Here is a 15,954-nt window from a genome sequence, read left to right on the forward strand (position 1 = left end):
ACTTCCTGCCATTTATAATTACCTGTGCACATAAAGAAAATATTCTTTTTAAAAAAAAAAATTATTTCAAGTAAAAAACAAATGGGAATCTAGTGTTGTACGATTTTCAACATACATCTAAGTAGTGACGTTGTTACCCTACCGTATTTCAAAGACCACCATCAAATTTTTATCACTGTATTTTCATGAAAAAGTTAAAACAACGTGGTACTTTCTATTATTTCTTTAGAAAGGATAGTATTTCTACTTGGCAGGCTTACTATTACATATCACATACACATTTCTTGAATACGAAAACGTCTGAGGTATATGGAGAATTGAAACAAACGATATATGAACAAAATGTTGAAATTCATCATCAGAAGTGAAGTTCCGCGGTCTGCCTTATTAGCAGAAAGTACTTCTATATAGTGGTTTTCTAGATGTGCGTTTCATTCAAACTACAAATCTCTTAGTGCAAATTATACATGTAGGAAGTTAAATAAATACACAATTATATCATCATAACAATACATATGACATATTTGACGTAAGACTAGCAAATTTTGAGATGTTACTGGTTACCATGAAGTAAACTCTCCTTACCACTTCAAGGTAGCGGGTCTGGGGGGTATTAACCTTTCAGTTGTTCTCAATATTGATCTAATTTCAAGGTCTGAAATCCTCTTCAGCTAAACGAAGGCTGAATACAATCTAAAGGAATGGGCTTAAATATGTCCACAGCGGTAGAGAATCGAACTTGTCTCTCCTCTTTAGTGAGAAAAACATTAAAAAAAACTAATTGTCCAGGATAAATATATATATATATATATATATATATATATATTATATATATATATATATATATATATATATATATATATATATATACATATATATATATATATATATATATATATATATATATATACATATATATGTGTGTGTGTGTATATATATATATATATATATATATATATATATATATATATATATATATATATATATATATATATATATATATATATATATATATATATATATATATATATATATATATATATATATATATATATATATATATAAAACCATTGAGAAGTACCATTACCATGTTTGAAGAATTGAATCATTGATGAACTCCGTGGATAGTAATGATAACTTCCATATCACTTGTCATCTGTAACGAGTGCTCAACAGCAGCACATCAAATTCCCCTAAACACACAGTACCATTCGTCTCTACATTTTGAGTCCTTTATTTCGATGCCTTTTTCCCATTATCTATCAGGTACTTTCCAGGTCTCCGTATCCTCCATTCGCCTAAAGTTTCAAAACTACACATTCCTGTAACGAACCTTCAATCCTCTACTCTTTCCACTTGACCAGGGCATCTCAAAATAAAATGATCCATCCCTTCTCCTAGCTCGCCGTTTTTTCCTTTCTCCGTATCTAGTGAATGCATAACTATATTTCTGCCCGTTTGCAATGATAAAACTTTAAATCAAGATGTGATGTTTCTGTCTTAATCAGTAGCTAAAACGAACTTCCTTTTCAATAAGGGTTATCTAAATAGCACATCGTTGATTTTTGTAATCTATACTGGCATCAATTTTGTTAGTATGAAATTCACAACTTCCAAACATATGACACATAGTAATGATGCTAACCACTTCATTAAAAAACAATACTATATAATGCCCTTCAAGGCTTTAACACTAAGTGGTGTTAACCTTCAATTTCTTAGGGACTCTCATCATCAATCTACCTCTAAGGTACATAATTCTCTCTCTAGTTGAACACAGGCAAACCAGGTCTTGAAGGAATGAGCCTAAGTAGGTCCAACCAGTCGGGAATCAAATCTGGCTATTCTCTTCAGTGATTCAAGTTTTCTAAGAAGTGAACTCTGACAGTACACACACACACACACACACACACACACATACATACATACATACATACATACATACTGTACATACACACACACACACACTCACATATATATATATATATATATATATATATATATATATATATATATATATATATATATATATATATATATATATATGTGTGTGTGTGTGTGTGAGAGAGAGAGAGAGTGTACACACTATATATATGCATATATACATACTGTATATATTCACACATATACATATATATACACCATGAATGTATGTATATGTATATGTATATATATATATATATATATATATATATATATATATATATATATATATATATATATATATATATATATATATATATATATATGTGTGTGTGTGTGTGTGTGTGTATGTATATACAAAAATATAAATTAAGCCGGTTCTCACTACGAATTACCTTAAATTACCGAATCGTAGTTGGACTCCCCATATTGAAAAATTAACCAAGATTTGCTGTTACACGCACTTCTCAAGAAAGATTATACACTCCACATGTAGAATCCATTTTCACATATCTGCACTCCTTTCTCCGTTCTAACCACCCACCACCCTCATTCTTTTCACATGACCAAACCACCGTAAAATCACCCTGATCCATGCGACCGAAAATCTGTACAATTCGGCAGTGTGCTTTCTCTGGATTCTGACTTCACTCCATACATAATTATATTAAACAACCTTGGAGACCACCTACCCTTGTCTCAGACCCCCTTTTCCCCTTAATATGTCACTCTACTAATAAAAATATTCTGAAATACATTTCACTGTCATCATTAAGTCTTTAACCGCTCCTATACACTCATCTTCTGTATCATGCTCTGTCAACACTGTCTGCATTGAGAGAGAGAGAGAGAGAGAGAGAGAGAGAGAGAGAGAGAGAGAGAGAGAGAGAGAGAGAGAGAGAGAGAGAGAGAGAGACCTTCAAGTTGAATCTTACCCGCGCAGTTCTATTATGTAGTTGAAACTAAGACGCTGCAAATATGAAAAATCGTAAAGAGAAGATTCCACTATCTTTAAAGCCTAGAGATTACTGTATTAAAAGGTAAATAGTAATACCAGAAGTCACTAAAACAAACGTTGCAGAAAAGGGCATAACAACTAATGAATGAGCGGAGTAAAAAAAGATAACCTTAAAAACACCTAAAATATTATCTAATACTGTACATGATTAAAGTTTAAAGCATTTTTTATTATCTTTTAAGATGTAATAAATTATTGAAGACCTTTCAAGATGCAATAAAATTTTGACGTGTATCACATTATTTAAAAACGACTTTATTCCGGAAAAAATAAGATAGGGTAAAAGAGAAAAGTCTTGGCTACCGAATCGAGAGATTGGCGAATTTGATGAAAAACAAAAAAAAAAACTGTTCTCAGTATCAAGAAAACTTTAAAAGTATACGGTTTTCGAGGAAGCAACGCAAATTTAAAAATCCAAAAGGGTTTCCTTAGAAAAAAGAAAACTAGCAATGAATTCTCATAGTAAGCTTTCGAGAACATAGTACAATATTCTATTAATAGAAACAAGTCACGATTCCCAATGGAAATCTCAGAATTACAGTTACTATACTCGACAGAACGATAAAGAATTTAACGAAAAATAAATGTAGCTGAGTGAGCAGTGTAAGTGAAAATAATAAAACCAATAAAAAAACATGCAAAATAAATCTGTTTAGAGTAATGAAAAGCAACCAGGTGATTGAACTGAATATGGGAAATGAAACATGTTCATGTACTGGATTATAAGGTGATGTGCAATGCTCTCAGATACAACTAAGTATTTATTATCGTGGATAAACATGAATGTTATACAGTACATGGCGTTTGATATTTGTCATTTAAGTGACTGACAGATCTTATATACTCCTTTCAATTACTAGTCAATACTAGTATGTTTTCAGTGGGAATTTTTTATTTTCATCTCATATTTTAACATCTTGTCCAACAGCTCTAAAGTCCTAGACTCTTGTATGTACTTGTATGTCATTCATTCACATTATCATTTTGGAAATTTTCTACAATTTCTGTAAGAGTAACAACTTTTCCAACTGTATGCTTCAACCTGAAATGTTGATTCTAATACATGATCTACTTTAGAGAGAGAGAGAGAGAGAGAGAGAGAGAGAGAGAGAGAGAGAGAGAGAGAGAGAGAGAGAGAGATTTCTTACCTTTGATCACTTGACGATCAGTTCCACCAGGACGGATAGGACACCACCGAACACTTAATGAATAACCCCGATTTACAAGTGCCTGCAAAAAGAAAAAAATTATAGGTAAACCAAATAGAAAAACATATATAATTAAGACAAACTTCCCATTCAAATAAAGGCATCATGGAACAGAAACTCCCTTTAGCATAGTTGAAATTAGCAAGATACAAATAATTCACATAAATAGAATTATAGTCAGTATTTAGATGTCTGAGAATATGTACTAGCTGTCATGCAGCAGACCAATTTTATCTTTCATATTGGTCGAAATGATTGTAATTACTTGGATGGTCACTGCATATTATCTAGGTAGTGAAATTAACTGAATCTTTGAAGTATATTAATAATCTTTCACGACAGCAATTTTACATATAAAATCCGGTATACCTGAATTAAGATAAATTTTGTTAACATTATAAGGCAGACATATGACTCTAATCTTGTTGACATTGTTTATGTTCATGTAAAACGTATTCTTATGACATTTATAATAACTGTGCTTAAAAAAATACACTCTTTCCTATTGCAACTTTGTATATTTCAACTTATTCTATCACAAATGTACCTTTATCAGCTGGAACTGTGTCCCTCGACATTATCCGTAATGTAGCATCACTTGAAAAAGCTCATGGATGATTCCTTCTTTTACAATGGAACAGAATAACAAAACTAAAGACGTAATAATGAAGTCCATTGTTTATTCAATATTCAGTGAAGAGCATACACTACTTTAAAAAAGTGATCATACCACCCTTGTGCAAATAAAAAAATAAAACGAGGTAGGCCTACGTGGAAAACGTTATCTGAATAGGTCTAACATATAATTAGAACTGAAAACTATACTGTATGAGCATGTGAGCGTCATCTGCTGCATAAATACATGCTAAGGCCATCTGTAAGTGTGACATAGGACATGAATTCAAAATATAAAAAGAAGCAGTTACCATGGCCTACTACAAAAGGAAAATACATCTGATACTATATTGGAAACCGAATACCTCAAACGAAAATGAATTGGTAGACATTTAAACTGAGGGAAGTACTAAGATAGGTTCTATATCCCAAAAGTACTGAATATATCCTAAATACCCGATGTGCCTAAAATACGAACAATAGGCCTACCCAATGGATAAAACACACACACCCAATGGATGAAACATACCCACTGCAATAAACTGACCAAACGTACAAAATATACAATATGTAAGCAACCTACCCAATGGGCAAAGTATACACAAAAGTATGCACATTATACTGTAGCATCTGTCCTGGCCAGACAATAAAATACTTGATGAACAAAATACATCAAATATACCAAATGCATGGGCTAAAATTTACCCAAAGGACAAAGGGTATCCAATAAGCGGCAGGTGAAATGAACCGAAGAGGACAAAATAAAACAAATGGACAAAATGTAAACAATACACAGATGTGTGTAATGAATGCAATGTACATAACCAAAAGACAATACATGTCCAATACACAAAATGTATCCAACGAACAAAATGTACCCAGTGGATAAAATGTGACCATTATTCTACTGAACATGTTAAAGTGGAAGTTAAAGTAGTATCTATTACAATGTGTGCATTTTTTTTTTTTTTATTGTAGATACATTTCATATTGATGCATCTGTAAAAGATTAACTGAAACATTTTGTACACCAGGTACATTAGGTAAATTTGTTACAAGAGATACATTTCGTAAATCACTGGTATACTATTCACTGTGTACATCATATCCCGTGGAAACATTTCCCCCACTGGGTTGGTTACACATTAGGAACCAATGCCTAAAATATGGATATGAGAACTTTTCTGACAATATTGAGCATATGAATAAAAACTATTAAACGAAAATTTTTTTCAGATTATCGATATTCACATTCTTTAAGACACAATCGCTCTAGAAATACAAAGTAATCTACCCATAGTACACTGAGCTTACTCTGAAATGTATTATCTAACATAGATGCCTTGTGGTGTGTCATTACATAAAATTTGTCGAGATATATTTAACAGAAAATGTTGCTTCCAAAAATGATGAAAACTAATAAAACCCATAGTCAGATTCCCCCCCCCCCAACACCACCACGAAAATTGCCATACAACACTTAACTATTTAACAAACTGTAACAAAGCAATGATCTTTCTCAGTGTTTTTCGTTGGAACTAAACAGCAGGATATTAAACTGTATTCGAAAATTATGTGTGCAAATAATATATATCATACTACTCCAATCTTTAAAAGAAACTAACAAATAATACATTGCATGTAAGACAACTAGCCCATTACTAAACAGCATCATCAATTCAAGAGAGAACCGTGCTATTATATCATTGCATTATCTTCAACCCTTTAACGGTTTTTTTTTATTAAGTTTTACTGCTTTAACCGGTACAAATCTTAACTGCTCAACATTCCTAAGTATCTCTACCTTACTGACTGTTCCCCTTTTCTAATAATATTTGATTGATTTGCTTTGTCAGTCAAAGTAACCGAAGAAATAACATTAATTTTCTTTATAATTTTGTGAATATACGTGTTTTTGTATGCGTTTCTCTATATTAATTTCCCATATTTCAATGGTGGTTGTTGGAAATATTTAGTTTAAAAGAACCTGTAACGATTTTAAGATCGCAACAGAGACTAGCGATATATATTGATCACTTTATAGAATTTGGGCCATAAGCACTGAATTGTAGGGGAAAGCTTGCAATTAAAATGCGAAGGAAAAGGTTATATGTCACTGGTATGTAACGGAGGGAGGCGAGTGGGATTTCTGGATCGTATTTAAATGACCATCATGATACATTGTATGTTTATTCCACTACAGCACGAAACAAACTGAAATCAATTAAGCATTAGCTCAGCAAATACCAAAATAGATAATCGTATGAAAGTCATTATGAATCGGGTTAACAACAATGCTGCGGTGTACAGTACTTTTAAAAACTGTATAAAACTGTGTACCGTGATAGCAACTTTGTGCCTCTCGAGGGCAACACAACTGTCAATGCTGACTAAAAGCAACCACTCTCAATAGCAATATATCGACATCGTAAGTATGGACATTATTCTTTCCCTTAATCACATCTGCAGCTGATGGTAAACGTAATGAAAAATATAATGGTTTAAATGTAACTGAAATATACCTATCCATCCTAAGCCTTGGCAAGTCTCGATTCGACTTGTAAACACTGATCTTGTACGCCTTTACGTCTCTTTATCTCCATGGCCGTGTATCCATCAACGTTATCGTATATTCATTACTCCGTAAAACCGATATCACACTGGGATATAAACTTCACAAGGAAAACAAATACGATATCACATGAGCACATAAACCAATCACTTGCACAAGACGTTTCCCTGGCCAGAGGAACGCTGGACTGATCAGTGCGGCAATCATGACGTCATGAGAGCTGAAGATCACGCGACTGATTAGATAATTAATCTAATTTAAAAAAAAAAAATTTGTTGATGTAATTAGGTATCTATGGGTATTATCGGTAATCTATATATAACATAAAGAACTAAAATATTTGGCTGAAAAATTATAAATGGTTCACAATTTTACAAATTATATATGACAAATTAATTATCTAGCGCTATCTGGTAATGACAGTGATGGCAACTTTCCGTGCTGTAGCGTCGTTGGCTTCCAAAAGGACAGACACTGAAACTGTGAACCATACCATAGTTGTGCATTGTGTGAAAAGTGTGTGAACGAGAATTTGTTATGAATTTGGCAGCTGTATCTGGACTTCGGATAGTTTTATCGGCTACTTCTTGAAACTGAATCAGTGCATTAAAGAAGGTAATGATGTTTAAGGTCGTAAATGTCTAGAGTCGTGTCGGCTGAGAAGCCACACATATTTTGCTGGCTGGCCATGTCAGTTGCTGCATATGCGATTGGCAGCCTTTAACACTCATTGTTTGATGTTGATCGTGTTGGTTAGTGCATGAATTATTGATATTACGTAATAGTTCCTTATAACAAAACAATTTTACGGTTCGATTAAATCAAAATAGACGTGTTCTTAGGAACAGGGAAAATTGGTTGGCGCTTTTAATGGTTTGGGAATTATAGATAAGGCCCGTTAGATCACTTCGACAGCGCTTGGTCAGGTGCTCTATTTCATGGCTTTTCATGTCCTTAAAGGCTTGAATGCTTAGTTTGAAGGATTCAACCATACTTTATTTGTAGTCTAAGCGTAAATATTATTATAGTTACGTATTCGATATACAATATACCCTAAAATTGCCCGGCGAACACAAACCTAGGCCTATGATTTACGATTAGAATCTAAACATCCGGGATTGTAGTGGGATGTGTCTATAAAATCTTCAAAAACTCATTTAATTAAGTTTGCCAAAGGCATCTGTTTCATAATGAGGCGTATACCCCTGGTATTGAGGAAACATGACACATTGCCAACATCACAGGATGTAGTAACCAGTACTGGTTTTGGAAGGTATTCTAAGAGTATTTGCAATATAATTCTTCAACGTTATATTGACACAACTTTTCTTTTAAGCGTAGGAGTACAGATGCTAGATGAATTAATTGATATGGTTATAATGCATACAAAAGTGCTAAGTGCGGAACGCTCTTCCCCGTTCCATTGTAAGTAGAGGCTATTTCTCGACGAGGTATTCCCAAATCACTAAAGGGCTGGAGTCTCTCTCTCTCTCTCTCTCTCTCTCTCTCTCTCTCTCTCTCTCTCTCTCTCTCTCTCTCTCTCTCATATATATATATATATATATATATATATATATATATATATATATATATATATATATATATATATATATATATATATATATATATATATCATGCAATGTCATATTATTCTTATAAAATCACTAAGACTTAATTATAGTTTAGTATTAATTTATTCTATGGGTAGTGTTGGGTTTGCACAGGGATAGCATGGATATAATAAGGAAAGCTTAGATATTTGCCTGGAATTTCTTGCAAAACCTTTACCTAATTATATGAACGGATAAAACAGATTTAGTACTATCATTTTTATGAGGATGAAATGTTTTAGTGAAAATTAACCCACAATCTTTCGGGTAAAATCGTAAATTTAAACATATACATCTGAATAAACGATTGTACGAGAATTCCCAAATTCAAAGTAACGTTGAAGTATATAAACGTCTATTAATTGTGATAATTTGAATAATCCTTAATAAAGAGTAGAGGCAATCGTACTTAGAATACATATGGCAAGGTCTTGATTCAGGTACCGAGACTGATCGACATAGGCTTCCTCGCCCCTTCTTTAGGTTAAGTTTTTGACGGGCGTCGGTCTCTTTATCATTCATTACTCACCTCTTAATATTCAACTGGGGATGTTTGATAGCGCCACGCTAGTGGTTATGGTATTCAATGTGGAATTTTATGGACCTATGTCGTCCCTGCATTACATGCGGTGCACTGTAGACTGCAAAGACCCTCTAGCTCCGCGCTAAACGGTCTTTGCTGCTCAATTTCTCGCTTTGTTGCTCTTTTTTAGCATTATACCATCATTCCTACTTCCTGTCTTCCGCACAGTACAATTGTTTTGGGGTTTATCTACCCGAGAGCAAATAAATAACAAGTCACCACCCTTCTCAATACAGCTAGAGAGATGTTTCGAGTATGGGGATGGGTTTAAGCTTGTAAACATTCGTTAATGGTGCATTTTAAAGTATAGCCTACCTGACACTTGCGCGCATTTTTGCCACGCACTGGGGTTTTTCCTGCACTGTTCACGACCAGTTCACTCCAGTTCGCGCATCGTTCACGACAAGTTCACGCGACGTTCACGCATCAATGCGTGCCAGTGCGTGCCACAAATGCGTGCAAGTGTCAGGTACCCTTATATACAGTACACCCAGCAACAAAACCCGTGTCGCCTGGCCAGACCTGACTTGGAGAGATCATGCCCCTTTGGCCTGAAAGGTAGCCGACGTTAAACAACCGAGACATCGTTAGGATGGCTCGAATGTGAGGAGGAGGGAAATTACTGATATCACTCAAAGAAATGCGATGAAGAGATAGATTTTTTTTTATTCTTGTAAGAAATGGAATCCAATATTATTTCGAAACTAATTCATCAAGAGATTTTATCATAACCTTTTATTTGAATTTTCCTATCCTATTTCTATATAAAATTTTCTTGAATAATATTGGAACTGACAATTCATATTAATATTCATAACACGGAAATATGCCTCGTTTGAATTTTCTTAAGCAATTCTTCTCTCTCTCTCTCTCTCTCTCTCTCTCTCTCTCTCTCTCTCTCTCTCTCTCTCTCTCTCTCTCTCTCTCTCACATAATTATACACTGTGGCCTACGTATTATATGTAAGGGCTAATAATGTATCGTTTCAAATAGCTCCTATTGGGTCACCAATCATTAATAAGTGGCCTTTGTTCAAAATTTCGAAGGTAATGAGGTTTAAAGGTTTAATTGTTGATTTCAGTGTTTTCTTTTGTTTTCGATCATAAGTCACGTAGCTCGGTGAGGTTAGGGTCAGCCTTTGTCACAGACTACTTGGCTCCGGCCCCCTTAGAGATAATAGTATTATTTGCTATATCAATTATATTAGTTTAAGGTTGGAGATTTAAAATGCATCATCAGTTAACAATCTATATTGCTTCAGAAGTGATTGGTGACAGTAAAATATATGAAATGACATTTAATGAAAGTTCATTGGTGCATTATTATAGTGATGATGTGGTAAATAGGATGTAGGGTATAAAATATTAAACTATCAACACATTGTTTACTCAAATTATCTTGTTCGGCGTCAATAACCTTAGATGTCAGGATGCCAAAAAACTCCTAATCAATCAATCAAATAATTGGACAAGTCATTCACTTCCAAGCGAACCCCCTTCCCTGGTCATGATTGCTCAATGCTCAAAGGTCCGAGTCTAGCTGGCCTCACCCTTCCCAAGGCAAAAGGAAATATTTCCTTAGCATTTAGTATTCGTATTATTACGATTTTATTTGTCGTTTCATGACCTGATGTCCAACGCCTTAAAAGTGTTTCCCCGGTAAGCTCTTCAAGATATCCATTACTCTCGATATTTGTTCAATCAGTCTTTCGCATATTTACTTCGTTATCTATAGTTTTGATATAATTTTAAACACCTGGAAAGCAAACTGTATGAAATATTGTCATCTTAGTATTTTGTTTTTCATTTACTAAAAAACTTCCACCAGAAGGATCTTATAACTGTGAGACCTTTAAACCTCAAACATTGGGGATGGGGGTAGAAGGATATAAGCAGGTGGGGGTTAAAGAGGCTCTTTGACCTGTATTGGTGCCTAATTTATAGTATTAGGGGCTTTTTCGATTTTTTTGGAGCCTTATATATAGCATTAGGGGCTTTTTTACCTTGATTTTGAGGTGCATTACTTCTAGCATTAGAAGCTCTTTGACCTCTCTTTTTAGGTGCCTTATTTATAGCATTAGGGGCTTATTGACCTTGACTTTGAGGTGCATTACGTCTAGCCTTAGAGGCTTTTTGACTTCTCTTTTTAGGTGCCCTATTTATAGCATTAAGGGCTTTTTGTCCTCGATTTGGAGGTGCATTACTTTTAGCATTAGATGCTCTTTGACGCTGTTTTTAGGCGCCTTATCTATAGCATTAGGGGCTTTTTGACCTCGAGCTTGAGGTGCATTACTTCTAGGTGCCTTATTTATAGTATTAGGGTTTTTTTACCTTGATTTTTAGGAGCCCTATATATAGCATTAGTGACCTTGTGACCTCGATTTTGAGGTGCATTACTTGTAGCATTAGAGGCTCCTTGACATCTATTATTAGGTGCATTGTTTGTGGCAGTTGGGGCTTTTTTACCTCTATTTTCAGGAGCCTTATATATAGCATTAGGTGCTTTTTTACCTTGATTTTGAGGTGCATTACTTCTAGTATTAGAGGCTCTTTGACCTCTACTTTTAGGTGCCTTATAGTATTAGGGGCTTTTTGACCTCGATTTTGAGGTGCATTACTTCTAGTATTAGAGGCTCTTTGACCTTTCTTTTTAGGTGCCTTATTTATAGCGTTAGGGGCTTAATGGCCTTGTTTTTGAGGTGCATTACGTCTATCATTAGAGGCTCTTCGACTTCTCTTTTTAGGTGCCCCATTTATAGCATTAGGGGCTTTTTGTCCTTGATTTGGAGGTGCATTACTTCTAGCATTAGATGCTCTTTGACCTCTATTTTTAGGTGCCTTATTTATAGCATTGGGGGCTCTTTGACCTCAATTTTGAGGTGCATTACTTGTAGGTGCCTTATTTATAGTATAAGGGGTTTTTTACCTCGATTTTTAGGAGCCCTATATATAGCATTAGTGACTTTGTGACCTCGATTTTGAGGTGCAATACTTGTAGCATTAGAGGCTCCTTGACATCTATTATTAGGTGCATTGTTTGTGGCAGTAGGGGCTTTTTTACCTCTATTTTCAGGAGCCTTATATATAGCATTAGGTGTTTTTTCACCTTGATTTTGAGGTGCATTACTTCTAGTATTAGAGGCTATTTGATCTCTACTTTTAGGTGCCTTATAGTATTAGGGGCTTTTTGACCTCGATTTTGAGGTGCATTACTTTTGACATTAGAGGTCTTTTGACCTTTCTTTTTAGTGCCTTATTTATAGCGTTATGGGCTTATTGGCCTTGTTTTTGAGGTGCATTACTTCTAGCATTAGGGGCCCTTTGACCTCTCTTTTTAGGTTCCTTATTTATAGCATTATTGGCCTATTGACCTCGATTTTGAGGTGCATTACTTCTAACATTAGAGGCTCTTTGACCTCTCTTTTTAGGTGCCTTATAGCATTAGGGGTTTTTTGACATTGATTTTGAGGTGCATTACTTTTAGCATTAGAGGCTCTTTGACCTTTCTTTTTAGGTGCCTTATTTATAGCATTAGGGACTTATTGACCTCGATTTTGAGGTGCATTAATTCTAGTATTAGGAGCTCTCTGACCTTTCTTTTTAGGTGCCTTATAGCATTAGGGGCTTTTTGACATTGATTTTGAGGTGCATTACTTTTAGCATTAGAGGCTCCTTGACCTCTCTTTTTAGGTGCCTTATTTATAGCATTAGGGGCTTATTGACCTCGATTTTGAGGTGCATTACTTCTAACATTAAAGGCTCTTTGACCTCTCTTTTTAGGTGCCTTTTTTAAAGCATTAGGGTTTTTTACCTCGATTTTTAGGAGCCCTATATATAGCATTAGTGGCTTTGTGACCTCGATTTTGAGGTGCATTACTTTTAGCATTAGAGGCTTTTTGACATCTATTTTTTTTATGCATTATTTATAGCATTAGGGGCTTTTTTACCTCTATTTTCAGGAGCCTTATTTATAGCATTAGAGGCTTATTGAAATCGATTTTGAGATACATTACTTCTAGCATTAGAGGCTCTTTGACCTCTATTTTTAGGTGCCTTATTTATAGCATTAGGGGCTTCTTGACCTTGATTTTGAGGTGCATTAATTCTAGTATTAGGAGCTCTCTGACCTTTCTTTTTAGGTGCCTTATTTATAGCATTAGGGGCTTTTGGACCTCGATTTTGAGGTTCATTACTTGTGGCATTAGAGGCTCTTTAACTTCTTTTTAGGTGCCTTATTTATAGCATTAGGGGCTTTTTTACCTCGATTTTGAGGTGCATTACTTGTGGCATTAGAGGCTCTTTGACTTCTTTTTAGGTGCCTTATTTATAGCATTAGGGGCTTTTGGACCTCGATTTTGAGTTTCATTACTTGAGGCATTAGAGGCTCTTTGACTTCTTTTTAGGTGCCTTATTTATAGCATTAGGGGATTTTGGACCTCGATTTTGAGGTTCATTACTTGTGGCATTAGAGGCTCTTTGACTTCTTTTTAGGTGCCTTATTTATAGCATTAGGGGATTTTGGACCTCGATTTTGAGGTTCATTACTTGTGGCATTAGAGGCTCTTTGACTTCTTTTTAGGTGCCTTATTTATAGCATTAGGGGCTTTTGGACCTCGATTTTGAGGTGCATTACTTCTAGCATTAGAGGCTCTTTGAGCTTTATTTTTAGGCGCCTTATTTATAGTATTAGGGGCTTTTGACCTCTATCTTTAGGAGCCTTATATAAAGCATCAGAGGATCTTTGACCTCTATTTTTAGGTGCCTTATTTTTAGATTTAGGGTCTTTTTTACCTCTATTTTTATCTGCCTTATTTCTAGCATTACGGGATTTTTCCCCTCTGAATATTTGAGGTGCCTTATTTCTTACATTAGGGGCTTTTTTTACCTCTATTTCAAGGTGATTTACCTCTTAAAGGCTATTTTCCGTGTTCGTTTAAAGGCTCTTCGTTGCTATTCTCTGTCCTGGTTTTCAAGATCTTTAGTTTTTCGGTTTCCTTTGATATTTCATCTTTCACTTTCCTTAATTCGTCAATTTCCTTCGAGATTTCATCGTATTCTTTCTTAGTTCGTCAGTTTCCTTCTAGATTTCAAGAGAGATTTCAGTGCCGTGTGTCCTCAGTTCGTCAGATTCCTCAGAGAAATCGATGGCATTCATGTCTTTGTCCATCGGAGCGATGATTAGAGACAGGAATGCAATAGATTTTCTCTGCATATGTCATCATGCTAAAGTAAATGTCGAGCAACACAGTATATTTACCAATACGATCTATATATGTCCTTTCTTCACTGTCGAATTTTGGGACTATCCTGTTGAAGAACCACACATCGCTCACCGTTTAGTTAAACCATTCTGTCTCCGTCCTTATTTCCAATATTCTCCAATTATAGGAGATCGTTGCAAAAGCCCAAGCAAAGGATCATTCAAGGCGCGTACATTGTTCTTCAAAGCTCGACAACTTCTGCAGCAACCACCAAAACTAGCTGTAAATAAAAGTGTTCCGAAGAGCCTCCTATCGATCCTGTAATTGTAATACACAATTCTCACAGTCAGCTCCCTGTTCCAAAAATAGCCATTAACAATGTTCACTGCGTTGCATGCTTAGTTTGAAAAAAAAAAAGATCAGGTCTTCGGAAGTCATTTGAAGCTTGGGGCGGAGCCATTCAGAACGGCTGCGGGAAGATTCTGTTCTGGAGTCATTCAGAACTCTATGCTAAGTCTACGGCTATGGCTTCTGAAACGTTTTGAAGATCCCGAAAAATTTTCTTCAGGAAGCTCCCGGAAGAATCTGTTATGTAGTCATTCAGAACTCCATGCTAAGTCTACGGCTATTTCTTCTGAAGGCATTTGGAAATCCAGGAAAGTTTTTTCCAGAGCCGTACAGAAATTCTTTTGTAGGGTCATTCAGAACTTCATGCTAAGTCTATGGCCATTTCTTCTGAAGCCATTCGGAGATCCGTGAAGATTTTCTTCCGAAGCCGTTTAGGACTCGGGAAAAAAAACTCTTCTTTCGTTTCAATAAATTCTAGTAACTCGTCATCATCATCATCATCATGAACATCATTATAATAATAATAATAATAATAATAATAATAATAATGATAATAATAATAATGATAATAATAATAATGATAATAATAATAATAATAAACTACATGATTTGATTTATGGATTTGAGTCTGAAAGTTCTGAAGTCGTTCAACGCTCGGATTTGCAATTTGAAGGAAAAGTTAAGAGACTGAATAGGAAGAGGAAAAGATAATTAACACTATAATTTATTACTTTTATTATAAGTAACGCCTGCTGCGCACTCGGTGATCGAACTCGGGCGAAGGGTAATTGACGTTTTCAGCAAACCGCATTGAAATAACCGAAGGCTTCGACTTATTTTTTTCAGGTTTGGGATTTAAAACATCCCATTTCCGGTA

General features: G+C 34.9%; 1 protein-coding gene across 1 annotated transcript in view; it reads left to right on the forward strand.

Annotated features, from left to right (window-relative positions):
• The first annotated feature begins 7,816 nt into the window (after window positions 1-7,816).
• Window positions 7,817-15,954, forward strand: part of LOC137614707 (uncharacterized) — a 274,793-nt gene continuing 266,655 nt past the window's right edge. Inside the window, exon 1 of the mRNA XM_068344390.1 lies at window positions 7,817-7,951. The gene's annotated coding sequence lies outside the window, so the exon portion shown is untranslated. The remainder of the gene's footprint in view (window positions 7,952-15,954) is intronic.

Source organism: Palaemon carinicauda, chromosome 21 (assembly GCF_036898095.1).
Source record: "Palaemon carinicauda isolate YSFRI2023 chromosome 21, ASM3689809v2, whole genome shotgun sequence".
NCBI classification, from domain to species: Eukaryota; Metazoa; Arthropoda; class Malacostraca; order Decapoda; family Palaemonidae; genus Palaemon; species Palaemon carinicauda.